Here is a 15179-nt window from a genome sequence, read left to right as displayed (position 1 = left end):
TTTATTTATTTACTTTGTCAAGCAATTCAGTCCTCAGCAGTATCTAGTCTTTATTAGCGGAAAGATTTGGAATACGATTCTTTCCAGCTTTCCCTGCCAAAGCCTAACAATTGTTTAAGTACTCTAAAGAAGGTTAAGATTTTCATAAATTAAAACACTGAAAGTCTTCTAAGATGTCAGAAACTTTGCTTCCACATAACAAAAGAGTATTTGCAGAGGGACTAAAAAGAGACTATTCTTTAAACATTCTAATGATAATTCAAGACATCATCAGTTAGAAGCATTTCATTAAATAGTCCTTTTCCCCTAGGTACACTAGCAAGTGTTATATATGGCTGGGGCAAAACCAAAACGTTCTTAAAAGCATATTCCCCACGGTGAAGGAGTTTCTATTTCCATATGAAGTTTCCCAAGTACTTTGATAATAGCCTCCAGATGTGAAAGAGCGGATTCTTTATAACCAACTCATTGCTGTGTGATAATTCATTTCCTCTTCCAGAGGACAGAAGGTAGTGTTGGACAAGAAAAACAAAAGCATTTTAATTTCTACTGTGAATTGACTGCAAGGGTTCCTTTTGAAGTGAATGTTTAGGCTCAATTCTCACAACAAAATCAACTTTTAGACTTTGGCACCAAAACAAAACTAGAGGGCTACACTTTCCGTACTGGTGATGTTTTAAGGAATGTATCCATGGCTATTTCTACGCCACAGTGCAGGTACATTCCATGGTGCATCATACAGTCTTCCCAACTTAGGCATCCAGAAAGAGGATGCATAAAGCACGTCATGCTCTTTCCTGCTTGTGTTCCGACACAACAAATAAATGAGGCCAAAAAAAAAAAAATTTCTAGGAATATACAGTTCTTTTATTTCCACAATCTTGTAAATTATGGTGAATTGAAAATGTACTGTATCTACTGAAGCAGAAAATTATGCAAAATATTTGTACCTTGATCTTCTGCTCAGATTACACAGTCTGCAACAGCAGAAGAAAAAAGAAATTAAAAGTTCTTTCATGGAACTTGTTCAGTGATTGGCAATTACACATCTTACTGTCATATTCAGCAGCACACAAAGGTGTGAAGGTGAGCAAGAAAACATTCTTCAGCTGTGACACTCATTTTCTGGTTTCTTTAGGAGGCAGATTGCACTGAGCCTGAATGAACATTAGGAGCCAAATGATGCAGTGCCCTAGCGTGAACCTATACCTGGTGATAAAACTCTACTGAAGAATTTTGTCTGTGTGCCTGTTATCTGCTGGGGCCTTAATAAAGGACTCTCATTTTAATGGAGGTTATCTAGAATGCAGATGGTGAGTTTCCATTTCCATGAGAAATGGCTGGACAAAAATTTAAAAAAAATCGCTAAACTGTTAAAAGTTGGTATTTCACAATCAAAACTTATACTATAAATCAGAAACAGCACCAGACCCAAGCCCATGGCACTTAAAAGCAGAATCTGCTAACCAGAACTCGCTGCCTAAAGGGGCGTTCATGCCCATTGCGTTGCTGCAAACGTCAGCCAGCGGGAACAGTGGCTCTTGCACGAATCAAACCAGAGACGCTTCTGCAAAGAATTTCTACTCACATAAATTATTCCCCAGTGAAGTACTATTTTACCAGAAAGCTTTGGTACCCCATGAGCATTATAATCTATATTATTAGCAAAGAAAATAATATTTAGGCAGCCAACAAGCTCAAAGTGGAGTACTTTATTACTCTAAAATAGGCTGAAGGCAGAAATGAAGAAGTTCGCTTACAATGTGGTGGGATCATTCTATTTTTTTGGTAGCCCCATTAAAAAGATAAAGTTTCTGGAAATTCTGAAAGCACTGGAAAAAACAACGTTGCACGAATGGAGAACTGAAACATCTGCAGTGGTTTCCTAGCTGTACATCTTATTTAAGTTTTACGAGGAGTGAGGAAAAAAAGTGTGTGTAATTACTGCATGGAAACTGTTGTATTGGTAGAATTTATTAAAACCATTTAAATTATTTTACTCTGAACAATGACAAATATCATAATATCATAAAGGCTGATTTCCGATATATATATTGAAAGAATAAAATATGTTTAAAAGTTTTCCTAACATTTTTTAACCCCCCCACTCCTCACCTCCCCTAGAAAAGCACCACCTTTGCTGATAAAATGATATGAAAGTCCATCACACAGTACTCAGAAACACGACGATGCTAAACACAGGATTTCTTTTCTAAGAAACAAGCCTGGAAAATGAATACGACATACCTACGTGTTTTATTACTATGCAGGTAGCAAAACGTAATATGAAAAGCCTACAATAAATTCAAATTTATAGAATACTGCCATCATAATTGCCAACATTGTAAGTGTGGAAATATTTCAAATGGAATATAATATTTTGGAGGTCTTTACATGACAACATTTAAAATGTTCTTCCTAATGTTTTTTCTCTTCATTTTATGATGCACTATTTTATAAAAGAACCTAGATTTTTCCATTAGGAGTATGAGAATGGGGTGCGTTTGTATGTCTAAGGAGAAAATAAAAGGAAAGATTAGGAGACAGAGGGAAAGAGACAGAAAAGACAGAAAAAAGGGAGCCTTACCCATTCATGTCTCTGTCTCAAATCTATTTTTATTTATTGGATCTTGATGTCAATACCCAATCACCAGGCACAAGACTAAATTTTCACTTAGTTCAAATTGCTAAACATATTAATTATATTTTCAAGCTGAATAGCTATCTTGAGATGACTGAAAAATACCCTCCCCAATTCAAAGCAAATATTTGTTTCCCAAAGCTGAGACTTCTTTTTGCCAAGAAAATAAATTAAAAAAGAAAAAAGAAAAAGAAAAATCAACTTTCACAGAGCTCTACTATTCCTTCCTGCATTAGCAATACTATCTAAGAGGATAGTATGTTACCTTCCAATGTGGTTGTGTTTTTGTTTATTTTCCACAGTTATTGTAATTTCAGGCTAATAATGCCTTGTCTGGGAACTCTTATCTAATGTTTTGAGAACTTTAAGTAACTCCTGATTCTTTCCATGAGAGTTCTGCAACTATTTTGCTTATCTGTTCCGTCATTTTTTTTTTTTGCCTTGTGGCTAACTAGAATATGCCAGTAATTGCTGTACCTGTCCCTCAACATTCCTCATACGCAATCGCAGTTTAATAGCTGCTGATTTTACCGAGATAAGCAGCAGGCAATACACCAGAAACAAAATATTACTGCAAGGATTCCCTTTGGTAGGAGGCTTTCAAAACATGTCTTGATTTTTTCAAGTTACAGTTCAGGAGTCCTCTCGTACTAAAATTTTCTGTGAAATACGTGAAGAACACTGATGTCCCAAAAATCAGCAACCACTTCAGTTTTCTTTCTTTCCTAACACCAAATTCAGATGAAGGGATCATAGTGTGACCGTTCCCAGTCCAGCACTTTCTCATTTTAACCTCTACATTCACTTCTGCTTCATTTTGAAATTCTCCACCAAATGTTACCATTTCATTACCCAAGCAAAGATATATTCTGGTATATACCATACAAGAAAGAACCGGAGTCAGACCAACCTTTCACGTTACAAAGGCTGAAAGGCCATCGCATACAATTTGTGAAATTTTCCTGCTTGAAAAAAAATACACTAGAAAAGTTTGGTTGCATAATTAACCATGCTGAATTTAGATTAAAATAACGTTTATCTAAGCTGTGCTGCTGAAATCAGCAATCTGCAAGTACTGAACACCATTTAAGCAGCTAGCAGCAGTGTTCTCATAAAGAATGACTGAAATAGGGATTATCAAAAATTTTGAGGTGCATGATACTTAAAAAAAAAAACACTGGAGAAAGAGTAGTTTTGTGTTTTCGAAATGCTTACGTTTCATGTACACCCAGAAAGTCTTTCATCTTACCCAAAATTTGAGAAAGGTTAACCCTAAAAGTATGAAACAATATAAGATTTGACCTGTTTCCTGAGGTTATAGCACTGTTGATATTTTGCCTTTTGTTTCTTTAAAACTACTTTAACATCTACTTTGAACAATGTTAGAAAAAATATATATGCATATATATATATTTTAAATTAATTTTAGAGTTTTTGAGAGGTCCATAGTCCACGTTTGCCACTGTTATGTGTTAAAGACACTGTTATGTCTTAAAACAGTGCTCAGATTGCAGCAGTGAGTGCTTCACTTGTGCCTCCACTTGAAATAATGGACAGATGAAGATCAGACTCCTGACACAATACTAACACGTACTCCGGGCATGAACATAAGTTTGGTACCCATGGGCAGATGATTTGGTCATTTCACACACGTCTGCATCTGTGACAAAGAGACAGTGACTAAGAGAAATCTGAGAAGCTTGCAGAGAAGGCAGCAAGCCTCAGCCTAAAGCATAATTACCCAGAAAACATAAGAAAGCGCACGCTTCATCAAGTGTACTGGCTTAAAGTGGCCCGAAGCTACAAGCAAAATTAATGCCTCATTGTTTAAAAATGATCTTTGGTTTGTTTCCCCGACTCAAAAATTGAACAGAGAACCAACTTCATTTGCTCAGCTGCAAAGCCTCAGAATAGCAGCTCCCATGCGTGTGCTGGATATACAAAAAGCAGTTAAAACATAAAAAAAAATATATATATATAAAAAACACTGACTGAGAAACTGAGAAGATGAGGGGAAAAGTTATCCACAAAAAGATTCAACGGTTCTCTCTCACATACAAACTCCACAGGAAAACAATAACTAATTGACTAGGTGGTAGTTAAAATAAATAATTTGATCTTTCCTAAGCATACCCAAGACATTTTTAAAGCCCAGAATTTAACTTTTCATAACTAAGACCATTCTGTCATGTATAGTAATTGCTTGCAGGGCCTGAATCCCATGTATACTTCTTAGCCTTGCATACAGAGCACTTGAAGTGCCATTGCTTTAGCTACTCTTCAAAAGCCAAGATGCAATGAAACTGAGCACTTTCATTTGTATTCTACAGGTATGTTTTGTCACTGCTGCAGATTTCTTTTTTAATCACGCTCACGATCATAGCACGTAGGTCAGCAGCATCCTGCAATGGTTTAAGCAGGTACTGTGGGATGCTGCTTGTTTTCCCACCCTACACAGAAAAACGCAGCAGTGTATTGTTTTATTCTGCTTTGTTGTGCTTACCTCGAAGTCAGAACATTCTGCAGAGCAGCTGCGTAGCATGACAGGAAGGAATAAGAAGTGCACCTTGGCCTACAGATCGCAGAGTTTTGCAACAGTCTCTAATAGCTACAGGAGTTAATTTAAAAGCCTAAAAATGCTGATGGCTGAGATTTATGATTAGGGAACAAAAGCTATCAACTATAATCTTCAGTGCCTAAAACTCGGGCATTGAGCAGAAATCCTTTAGCACCTTCAGGAAAAGGGCTGAGACCCAATATTCAATGATTAATTTTATGGGAGGAGACAAGAAGTTGCGGCCCAAGTCAGTCACGTTGAGGAAAACGTTTCATTATTTCTATTAGCTATTCCCCAAATACAGCTCCATTCGTGATGAGATTAATCACAGAACTCAAGGCCAGATGTTGAGAGCAGGCCTAATAACCAAACCGAGGAGAGGGCTCAAACTCCCTGCCAAGTAGACAGGCCAGGAGGTGTTACTCCCCTACAGGACTCTTGGCACTTTCCTCACTAGTGCTAAGAGCAGCCCTGTATTAAGGACAGAAAAGAAACAAGCAGTACAGGGAAACATCCAGCAAAGGACATGAAAAGATGCAGAAAGCTACGCCCTACTGCCCACCTGAACCCGCTGCCTTGCTCAGCTTTAACTTTTTGTCTTTTGCCAGAGCTGTGACTGCTCACCTGCAGGGTTATATCCGTAGTGGTGAAGTCGGATGGTAGCACACAGCCCAGGTTGTGGGCCATCTGTACACGGCTGACACCGAGCCTGCAGCATCTGCTCTGAATTTGCTTAGGATCTGCTTTTACTTGTCAAAAGAAAGACTTCAGACAAGAGTTGGTTCTTGTGAGTCACGTATTGAGATTTGAAATATTCTATTTCAGCTCAATGTTGTGGATTTCTGTCTAGTTATCACTCATCCTGCGTAAGAGAGCAGTACCTCCTGGTCGGCCATCCCAGAGAAGCCCAGGGAAATCAGAACAACTTTCCCCTTCATTTTCACTAAGACTGTTTTGCATGCTTTCTGGTTCCAATTAAGACAGTGCGAAGTCAGTTTTCAGTATTAAAACTGGTACTGAATCTCATCTAGTTTCCCTCTGCAACAGGATTAACATCCAGAACCAACATACCCAAGTCGCTGTGTGTTGGCCAAGCCACTGAACATTTGATCCCTTGGTCACGAATGGTATCAGTGACTCATAGCTTCTTCATATACCATCAGATACGGAATTTAGTTACAGATTTTGAACCAAGACTCACTCGAGGTCTCCAGAATTTCCTTATAAACAAAACAGACAGAACTCCAGGAATCCCAACAGACTACTAACTGGTGAATATACACAAGGCAGATCCACGCGCTCATTCCTTATGCAGCTTTCTGAATTGAAGATTACAAAGAAAGATTTGCTTTAATAATAATATGAAATGAAACAACTAAAAAGAACAAGCCACAAACCCACTCAATAACATGAGTGGAAATCAAATTATTTTAAAGTGAGGATTTGTATAATCATAATTATCCATACCACTTTATCCTACAGTTCCTGGCAACATTTTCACGCTGCTATTTTCATAAAAGTTTCCATATACAAATTATGAATGGAAAAACAGGTAAAATTGAGTTCTAAGTTTGGCTAAAGTTCGGCAGCTACAGAATTTCAATGCATACAATGCTACAGGAGTGCAAGCTCTTTGCAAACAGTGTCACTTCAAAGAATAAAAAAAATATATGCTTGAACACTTTTCAGTAGCAGACTGATTTTTACCCAATCAAGCATACCTTAATAAATTAGCCTGCATATTTTTCAGACCCTGAAGAGCTTAAGAAATACAAGTTAAATGCCTAACATGTTAAAAAGTGTTTTCACTTTCTATGAATACTGGGAGAAGAGCTGTGCAGTACAGTGCAACAGTAAACTTGTGGTCTATCTGTGCTATGAGCCCAGCAGAGTGTTACTAATGCTGGCTTTGGGCTGACACAGAAAAGATTTACTACTTGTACTCTAACAGCTCATACTTGGGGGGAAAAGAAACAAGCTATTTACGGTGCTTATCTTCAGGGTAGTACCTTTTTTTTTTTTTTTTTCCAAAGTATGATTATTTACAAATCAGATTCATTTCTCTGTATAATGTGTAAGTTAGTGCAAGTCTTTGTTTAAAGAACAATCAATTCCAGCAGGCATTAGGAGGGGGAAAAAAAGAATGAGAGCTGGCATGAAGACAAATCTGTTTGCAAGCACGGGCCTGTACCGCCTACTCTAGTTCAAGTCACAGCTCAGGACTCAGTAGTTGGGACTGCAGAACAGGAAAAGACCAGTCTAAACATCAAAGACCACATCTTCTGATCATAACAGTAGTACAGAACTGGGAGCCACTCGGGCTTAGGATGGCTTGAAAAACACTGAAGCCTCAAATTTTTCTTTTGTTTGTATAAATGAGAAAGACTATAACGGGAAATAAATGAATAAATAAACAAGCACCCCTAGAGAAAGGAGAAGGGTAAGGGCCCCTCACTAGATATGAGCCCACCAATTCCAAATTCCCATATAAAATCTATTTATTTTAAAAGCAATTGTGTGTTAGCATGAATGATATGATCTATTACAGCAGCCAAAGAAAATCATCATGGATTCCACAACATTCACTTTAGTTGAATATTACTGGCACCAGCGGGATTCACACATTTGTATATAGGCACAGCAGCGATTTAAATTGTTTCTAAGCAAACGACATTCTTCTCCATATCATGGTTTCTTTTCCAGACAGGGAAGGGTAGCGCATCACTCACTGCACTTATATGTGCAGCTCCCTGAAACGAGAGACTTCAATTTTGCCTCAACAAATTGACAATACCTCATTTCGTCTCAACAAATTGGCAGGGGAGGGGGTTGCTGTACAATTTCTTAGGGGGCAATTTCACAGCAGCATGAGTCAACCTGAATCTGTCAGTGCTATCCCTCCACTCCACCAGCACTCAGGTGATGGATGAGTGGCACTACTGAAACACTGCTTTTTTGGCCAGGTTACTTTTCAGATAGATCTGCTTCCTGAACTGGCTCACTACGTGGCTGTAAACGTGCTACTGTCAGTACAAGGCAAAGGTCTCCCCGCAGGGGAGGGCGGAACTGCTTCAGTCCAATCCTAGGGTGCAGCTTAATGTATCTTTAAGTTGATCTAATAAGGTCTAACGCAACGAACAGGGTTCCAAATTAAGCTGTCACTGGAAGTAACAGTTCTACCGGCTCGTGACTGTCACGCAGATTCTGCCAGCACAAGGAGGGGGCACTACAAGTCGTGTTGATCCACATGAAAACTACCCTGGAAAAAAAAATGTACAGTTTTGGACAGGCTCAGTTCCACGATTCGGTATCCTGCAGGCCACAGACACACGTGGGCTGGCAGGTCGGAAAAGGATGGCTCACGAGCAAGTAGGACTGCTCCTCTGGCTCAAAGCGCTGCCTTGGTGTTGTGCTTCCACACATTCCAGCAGGGTGAGGCACTTTGATTAAGGGTAATCCTCCGGCTACTGGTGGAACAACTCCATGCTTTACAACTTGATCATTTCCCTGCCCCCTCCTCCAGTCACTACATACCTCTATTTTGCACTTTCTCCTCTTTCTCGTCACAAGCTTGATTTGTTTCTACAACTTTGGGAGAGCAGCTGACTCAAGGGTAAATGACTTGGAATTGGTATTCCCTCAACAGCAGTGGCAGCAGCTGCAAGGGTGAAAAACTGCTTCCTTCAGTAGCACTGTCACCTTAGAGCACTCAAAATAGCCAGGTACAACACCGTCAGGATGACAAGTCTCCACATACAACTTTGGCACTCTGTAAAGAGGACTTGCATTTTTTATTTTTAGACAAATTGACTTGCTTTTGGCAATGTTAAAATACCCGCTATGCAGGTCACCTTAGATTACCAAACTGACTCACAGCTCTCTGCAGAACTAACCTGTCATTATTTACCCACCTGCCTTTCCACCTGCCTGCTGAAATTATTTTTGCCCCCAATTGGTTTTGTTGTTGTTTTCTTTTTGAGATGATTAACAAAGATGTTGAAAAACAATAGGAAAATAATAAATCCTCGAGAAATGCTATCAATTAGTATTTTTTTCATCTATAAAGTTTGGAGGTGATCAGCCAAATATAAAATCAATTTTATGTGGATATGGCATGACGCAGCCTTTTAACAATAATGCTGATTGATAGGCATTAAATCACTTAGCATGCAGGAACTTTCATACTCATCTCAGCCCACACATGGACCCAAGTAGGAATGACTCAGAAGAATTCAGTGTGCATTAGGGTGCAGTTCCACTGCACAGTTTCTCAGGAGGAGAACCAGTGTAAGAGTCTTCAAAGAAGTCTCTCAAATCAGCTTCGCTGCTAGAGGAACTGTAGTGGAGAACTCCTGGAGAATATGAATACAGTTTTGTCTGTGTAACAACTCCAAAGCAGACCAGAAGGCTCCAGGGAAGAACCAAAACTCAGATCAATAGCTAAGAATGTCAGAACGAAATAAAATTCAAGGGCAGCCATTCTTTGTAATCTGGCTGAAGGTGTTTTATTCTTTATAGGGAAACAAAGGCTGGGAGTGAAAGAGTACCTTTGGAAAAAGTTACATGCTGGCCCCACCTCCCCCAGGTTTAGAAACAGACTTTAAACTGGTTTTCACTCCCAGTTCAGAGAGATTTTTTTTTTAAAAATAAATATTAAGATTTCAACTGACTTGTTTCAGTTGTAGCAGAATGCATACCATGTGTATAAATTCTACAAAGACATAGCTTTAGTATTTGGTGAAACCTCCTATTTCCTAAAGCAAAATTCTAATGACTTACTAGCAGTCTGGACTACCCGTTGCAACTGGAACAAAACTGAAAGCTTATTTCCAGATTTCCCAGTTTCCCTTAGGCTACAGAGTTATGCCTACTTTCATATTCTATACATGCTTTCTAAGAAAAAATGTCACTAACAGCTCACAAATGCAACTCCTAGACCCTCATTTACTGACTTCACACAGGCAAAAATAGTTCTTCTCTTCTTGCCACTAGAATTTTCCTGTCGATAGCAGAAGCTTTGGAGAAGAGCTGTATTCAAAGTTTTCCAGAAATAGTGACACATATCATCTACATTTACAAAAGATGACTGAATAAAGTATTTAAATAAATGTATTTTTAGAAAAATCTTTAAAATTCTCTTGCTTTTCCTTTTGCTTTGGTTTTTAAGCAATTGAATGTTAACTGCAGCAATTCATTGCTGAGAAAGAACCACCTGTCAAAGAAAATAAATAAATAAATAAATAAATAAATGAGCTGTACCTACCTCTTCCACCTCTTCCTAGAATGCTGAATTCTGTTTCTGCCATCAGAAAAGAAAAGTCTACTTTATCTCATTCTTATTACTGGAATAGTTTAAGAACTAAAACTTCCTTTCACTTCAACTACAATACATTGCGACACTGTGAGAACAAAGGGCATAATTTCTAAATGATTCCTCTTTGGCTCTTCATGTAAAAAAGATTTTTTTAAAAAGTTACATCCTTTCTAATGAACTAGGACAAAAGCCCACAGTTATTTAGAGTTAAAAGGACTGAGTATTGGGTTTCATTCTTTTAAATCACAAGAAGAGAACAATTTTCATACTCCTCAAAATCTAACTTTAAATAAATTCCCTACTAAATTATAACTATGGTTTCTTTAAGCTTCAATAATGAATTTATTATGGAGAAATATTACTGCATTTTGGATAATTAAGTACATGCCTCTATTTTCAAGCAGGAACGGAAGACAACAGTTAGAACAAAAATATAAAACAGGACTTACCCTATTTTGACCACTATCTACCTGAAGGCAAAATAAAACTTTTAAGGGAAAAAAAACAACAGCATTTTCCTTCCATTAAAAAGGCAACACAAATAAAGTCAGTTAGGTGGGAGGGGTTGTGTTTTTGTTTTGTTTGTTTTTTAAGCAATTTATTCCAAACTTCTGGAATAATCAGATAATCACAATGCTCAAACTATAATTCTTCTTTATATTAAACACTTCCCAAAATCAACTATTTACTTTCATCTTTTTCAACTCGTGAGAGACTAATTCTCAGGCATTTAAAACTACACTAATAAGATTTTCACAGTAAGTAAAAGTTTCAAGTTGGCTCATTTCAATGGTCTTCAAAAGACTCCAGAAATATTTGATTACTGCAAATTCCTTTTAAAGTGTTGTCCTTAAATGTTTTTCCTTCTATGTATCAATTTAAAAAAAAGGAATTTTTAAATAGAAAAGGCATACAAACTTTTTAATGCTTATGAATGTATTTTGCCAGTACAAAATTTCTTTACTGCTTCATCAGTTTGATAAGTTTTGACAAATTTCCTGGAGATAGCTGTTAATTTCTATGACAAGATAATAAAAATCAGCTCCATCAGGTATGTACATATATCTGTCTCACATTAATAAAATATTTAGGATATCCCATGCAATCTAGGTAGCACAAAATTTTCAACCTTCATTTCTGAGCAGGAGCACATGTTGCACCCCTTCCATCCTTCTTTACCCTTAACAGCACTTCCTCATGCTTAAGACATCTTTGCAATAGCCAAATTCTGATGTCAGCAGAGCAGTGGGAATACAGTTCATTAGTTTACTGCAGCTGCAGAGTCAGCAAACGCGCACTGCTCCGAGTGACACCAATAATAAGCATGTGGTTTAGATTTCTAGGTAACAATGGTGATTAAGAAGATATTACAGTCTGGAAGAGCTTCATATGTGAAGAATGTTTAACGTGCATTGGGATCTAGACAGAAGTTTGGTTTCTTTAAGAACTAAAATGTCTCTAATATATCCTGTGTATATCCTGTGAACTAATGATCTGGGTTGGCTTTTTTTTTTCCCAATTTTGGTAGCAGAAGACTCACATAGGCATTAAGCAGACAAAATAATAGGAATTGATTCAAGCAGACAAGGAATACAAGTAACCTCAGTTGATATTCTATTTCGTTGCCTATCAATCATCTCCATACTGCTGTCTGCAAACCAAGGTACAATCTCACACCAGTGCTATAAAGTGAAAGAAAAATTAACACTCCATTTACGAGACTTTGAGCACAGCTAAAAGTCAGCTTAAAAAAAAGTCTACTGCTGTTTTGCAAACTTATGCATACAACCCCCTCATAGGAATGCAGGGATATGTCAAAGATTTTATAACCAAACTTTGTTTAAAATATTTGAATACACCAGGAGTCTCCCACATTATACCATAAAAATACATACTGCCAGGCACACCCACCTAAAGAAAGTGATTTACATGATTAAAGCATGCTTCTTGTACAAACCGCAGCCTAAGTTCGTCTCTGCTCTGCCGCAGTCTTCCAGGACGAGCCTGAGAAATAACTAACCTTCAACAGTTTTTATGTTCAATTTCAATTAATGATCTTTTTTTCATGGAGGGTGGTAGGGAACCAGAAATTTGTCATTTACTATCTGTCATTTTGTACGCTTTTAATACAATTCAGCTCTTTTCCAAGGTAAACAAACCCACGCTTATCAAACCTCTGTTCGAGCTCCTCAATCCTAATGTTAATATGGTATTTGCCAACTGATTACATGCATTAGAAAAAAAGCCCCAAAGTTTGAAGCCATTGCTTCTTACAGTCCACAGAAAGGACTTGCTCTGTAGTTAATCAAGGTTGTTTACGAGAGGAGCTTATTGCCCAGCAGCCACCTTTCTTCTTTATTGAAGCTGGAAGACCATAACTGAAGGAAAACAATGCAGGAAAGCAGCATTTTATGCCACGTGTCAAAACATTTGAACTTGAAGACTGCTGCATGCTATCCTGTCACCCCTTACAAAGTTTCTGTATGATGCCTGTTAAACAACCTATAGAACTTTTCCTAGGGGAAAAAAAAAATAATACAATTTTCTGGGTTCCTAAGCAGAAATGAGGAGGCCTGCTTTAAAAGAAGTGCAAAGCATTCAATAATTGTAACTGAAATCCAAGGAACCTGTGTTCTGAACGGGATGTGCCACGTCAGGCATTTGAAGCCAGCTTGCCTCCCTCCCCAGCAGCTCTTCCCTTCCCCACCTTTTAAGCCAGGGTTCCCATCCTGCCTTCACCTCATCAAAAAGCACAAAGCACAACAATAAAGCTGGAGAATTCTTCAAGGTTTCGAGCAGAACAAACAAGGACATGAGGACTTCTGACCCAGTCTCTCCATTTCAGTGGTCTGTCATCACAAGTGAGCATGTCTCATTCGGCAAACTTTGTTTTTTCCCCTCTCAAACTGGGGCTGCTTCTTTCGTAATGTATTTAGCTTTTTGTTGCCACGACACCGTTAGAAGAATATTGTGTACGTGAAGTTACCATTAATTACCGAAGTACTTGTAACAAAAGAAAATTACCAGATTAAAAAAAAAAAAAAAAAAAAAAAGTCTCATCATCAACCAGCTTAAAATAAAAAGTAACATCTGAGTGAACCTCCACGGTCTATTTCTCCAAGGATTGATAAAATTGGGGCATTTACAAAGCAAACAGCTAACAATCCATTAGCAAAAAAAAAGAAATCAGAACAAGATTTCTTCTTCTCTGACTAGTGGCCTGTCCTAGTTAATGAAAAACTTGATTGTTACAAGAGTCAAACTAATTAAAAAGATTAAACTATGAGCAAATTCAAATTAGAAATTTGGCTTTAGGCTTCTGTGGCCAGCAATAGCTCAAGAACACTGCAAACTGCAGTCTGCAGTTAAATACAATTAATGGAAGTTTAAGAAGTGTTAGAATAATTATCTGTGGATAGTTTCTGTAACCTGGCAATACGACCTCCACAAAACTATTTATCTTTCTTAAATTTAAGCACACATGTACATGCAAGTCAGAGGTCTCAGCCATGGAAACACCCATCATCGCTTATCAGCAATTTATTAATACATTAATAAATATAATCCAATGCACAAGATGGATACTTTTCCCCTCTCAAACACAATGTAAAATAGAATTTCTTCTCTAATTTATATTTTTTAAAGTTTCCATCAAAATAACTACATAAGCATAGCCAGAGCAGATCAAAGGTCCTTTAGGCTTGTGTAGTGAAGTTAGAAGAACGGCCATATGCAGAAATATCAGGCGAGTGCACAGCACCGTGGTATCTTCCCCTCTCACACACCTCCACAGCCTACTCCAGAACATGTAAATAGCAAAACAGCAACCTTTCTCAATTTGAAAATTCTGTAACAGATGCCTAAAAATTATCTGTGCATAAGAAATTATAAGCATTAACTGTTTCCAGTGATAATCTCCCAAAGATACAAACACACCAGGCCCAACTACAAGAGGCCAGCTCCTAACAACCAGAGGAATACCCAGAAAGACAATGGGCAGGATGAGGAGTGCTCCTTCCACCCTGGCTCAAACCCAATAGCTTTAAAATGCCATGGGACAAGATAAGGAAGACTTCAAGGCAAGCTGGGAGTGCTGACTGCTCCAGTGGATTGCAAACTAGGCCCTGGGGTGGGGCAGCAGGGGGAGATTTGGAGGGGTGGAATAAAAAGAAACTTTCACAGAAAACACCTTGGCAGAACATCACCATGGGAAAAGCAACAGGACCATGGGACTGGCTGCAACACTGCAAGAAGAGAACCCCCCCAAAAAACTAAAAACAACTGCACTAAACAGAATGCTGTCCGCAGCTATGACAAAGAAATGCATCACCCTTGATCATTTCTGGCCAACAGAACTCTGAATTTCACAAAAACTTTTTTAATACCGCCTTAAAGCTTTGTTAAAAATCTCTACCCTGAAACAAATCTATGAATCGACTCATTTGGAAGGTTTCAGAAACTTTTGTTTGCGTTTCTGTATCTTTAGTGTCTGACTAAATGTGATTTTTACATATTTTATGAGTTAGCATTGCTTATACTGATATGTATATGTAAAACCAAGCACTCCACTGTAAATACTTTCTTTTTTTTCCTACAGATCTGTCACACACTTTATCAAACTGCATCGTTATTGATACAAATCTGTACTGGAACTCATCGTCACACAT

General features: G+C 38.0%; 1 protein-coding gene across 3 annotated transcripts in view; it reads right to left on the bottom strand.

Annotated features, from left to right (window-relative positions):
* The window catches only part of PDS5A (PDS5 cohesin associated factor A), a 78595-nt gene that overhangs the window by 58544 nt on the left and 4872 nt on the right, over positions 1 to 15179 (bottom strand). The window lies entirely within an intron of this gene.

The sequence above is a fragment of the Anas platyrhynchos genome, chromosome 4 (assembly GCF_047663525.1).
Source record: "Anas platyrhynchos isolate ZD024472 breed Pekin duck chromosome 4, IASCAAS_PekinDuck_T2T, whole genome shotgun sequence".
NCBI classification, from domain to species: Eukaryota; Metazoa; Chordata; class Aves; order Anseriformes; family Anatidae; genus Anas; species Anas platyrhynchos.
The sequence above is the reverse complement of the archived record's forward strand: the minus strand, read 5'-3'. Positions and strand labels throughout refer to the sequence as shown.